We start from the raw sequence: 2,933 nt of genomic DNA on the forward strand, positions 1-2,933 counted from the left end.
GTTAGAGCAGGGCGAATCATTGCCGGACCATGGCAATACGGAAAATCAAACTGAACAAACCAATTCTGTCAAAGATAATAGTTCGGACGACAGAACGCCGGACAGGCACCCGGAGTAGCAGAATGCCCGTCAAAGGCTTGTTGCCACCACGAGGAGCCTAAAAAAGCAGAAGCAACGGCTCAAGGCTGCGCAGGACACACTCCAAATCAGATGGAGTAAAGTACCCAACACAGCAGTGAAGTACGGCGATAATCGCCCCACAAAGAGCTACCCAAAGCGGAAATTGCTACCTGAATTCGATGAGGAGGCCTCAGACCCCTCACAACCAAAAATCAAAATGGCCACCTGGCCGGATAGACGACCTCACGGCCAACATCAAGTGGCAAACAACGCCACTCACAAGTCAATACGCGACCAACGCGAGGGCTCGCACCAAAAGGACGGCGCAACCAGATCCATCTATGGACCACGCAAGAGCGCCCCGGCTTACAATGTAACACAACAAACATCCAAACAACGCGGTACACCCAGATACAGGGGTGCAACACACCCCCTATGTTTCACCAATGAGGTGATGGACCATGAATTTCCAGAGGGATTCAAACCCGTGAACATAGAGGCATACGACGGAACAATAGACCCTGGGGTCTGGATTGAGGACTATATCCTCCATATCCATATGGCTCGAGGAGATGATCTCCACGCCATCAAGTACTTACCCCTCAAGCTCAAAGGGCCAGGCTGCCACTGGCTTAAAGGCCTCCCCGAAAACTCCACTGGAAGTTGGGAAGAGCTTGAAGACGCTTTTCGGGCAAATTTCCAAGGAACTTATGTTCAACCTTCGGACGCGGATGATTTGAGCCATATAACTCAACAGCCCGGAGAGTCAGCCCGAAAACTTTGGAACAGGTTTCTTACTAAAGAGAACCAAATTGTCGACTGTCCGCATGCCGAAGCATTTGCTGCTTTTAAACATAGCGTCCATGATGAATGGCTCGCCAGACACCTCGGCCAAGAAAAGCCAAGAACGATGGCAGCATTAACAAGCCTCATGACCCGCTTTTGCGCGGGTGAGGACAGCTGGCTAGCCAGATGCAGTACCAGCGACCCTAGTACATCCGAAGTTAGAGATGGAAATGGGAAATCACAGTGCAACAGCAATAAAAAAACGCCGGAACAAAGGAGACAGCACGAAGAGCACGGCAGTAAACGCCGGATTCAAAAGCTCTCGGCCAGGTCAAAAGCCGCCCTCTAAAGGCGCCAGAGACGAACTGTCCAGCCTGAATAAAATTCTGGACCAAATATGTCAGGTCCATAGCACCCCTGGCAAACCAGCCAATCATACCCACAGAGAATGTTGGGTCTTCAAGCAGTCCGGCAAGCCCAACGCCGTACACAAGGGGGAGGATACACCAAGCAAAGATGAGAATGAGCCTCTCAAGGGAGACGCTGGGGAACAAAAGAAATTTCCACCAGAAGTCAAAACAGTAAACGTGCTACACGTGATCAATGGAAAAAAAATGGCACTCCCAGAAAAATACGCCCGAAGGCCTATCACCGCGGAGTCCGGCCACTGGTCGTCTCAACCGATCACTTTCGACCATCGCGATTACTCAGCAAGTATCCGGTGTGCAGGATGGGCTGCCCTGGTATTAGACCCAATAATTGACAGATACCACCTCACACGAGTCCTGATGGACGGTGGCAGTAGTCTAAACCTGATATACCAGGATACAATCCACGAAATGGGGATAGACCCAACAAAAATTCGCCATAGCAATATTACCTTTAAAGGAGTAACGCCGGGCCCAGGGGCTCGTTGCACGGGCTCCCTGCTACTAAATGTTATATTCGGCTCCCCTGATAACATCCGTAGCGAACATCTAACCTTCCACATCGCTCCGTTCCGAAGTGGCTATCAAGCACTACTCGAACGCGAAGCTTTGGCTCGCTTTAATGCAATACCACACTACGCTTCCCTCACACTCAAGATGCCCGGTCCACATGGCATCATTACAGTGAATGGAAATATTAAGCGATTTCTGCGCGCCGAAGAGCGTGCGGCTGCCTTAACAGCCGCACACTAAAAACGGCCTCACCAACTAATTAGCAGGTCCCCTATTACAATACAAGGGGCTCAACATGCGCAGACAAGTGGCAATTCTTGCTCACCTTGAATTCTACATGGTTTATTTAAAAAAATATCCTTTTGCACGACGGCTTTTTTACCTAAGTTCCTCTCTTTTACAGATAATCATCGTGCTACACCTGTCCAGGATACGGCACAACGGAGACACATGCGCAGACGTGCAGCAGGGACCCGCTCCAAGGATTCTTTTTAGGTTAAGACCCTGTGTAAACCTTTTTTACTGTCTCTTGTTGATACATATCCACCAAATTCTCAGCACAATTGAGAAGGATGCTGATGTCTTGGCATGTGGCCACATCAGAATAACGCACGTACCTGGACACAAGGGGCTTCTTACAAGCGGCACTATTTCGGCCCGGTTTATACCATAAAGACCGAGTACCTTAGGGAGTGTTTGGCGTCGCGAGTTCGGCCTTATATGCATCAGCTCCGAATCATTGTCTTTGGTCAAATGTTGGGTTTGCCCGGCTCCTGTGTTTTGGTGCCTTACGTTCCGCTTTGCCGGCTAAGGTAGCACCAGGAGAACTAGTGCGATTGTGCCCTGGTTCATCCGGACGAGCGCCTCAGTAGAGAAAGCCGAAAACTGACTGTCATGATATAGCGTGAGACTGGTCAACCACTCGATGACGTATCGGAATGTAAGAATTCCTCCGCCTTAACGAAGGGCCGTTTTCTGGCCAGGCATATGCGCACCCCGCGATCGGGAGAGTGCGGAGCCACCAGGGGCTATCTAGTAGCCCCACTGTCAAACTCCTGTGGCTAAGGGAAAATGTTCAAGCATTAT

Source organism: Triticum urartu, chromosome 4A, assembly GCF_056163025.1.
Source record: "Triticum urartu cultivar PI428250 chromosome 4A, HENAU_Tu73, whole genome shotgun sequence".
Lineage (NCBI taxonomy): Eukaryota > Viridiplantae > Streptophyta > Magnoliopsida > Poales > Poaceae > Triticum > Triticum urartu.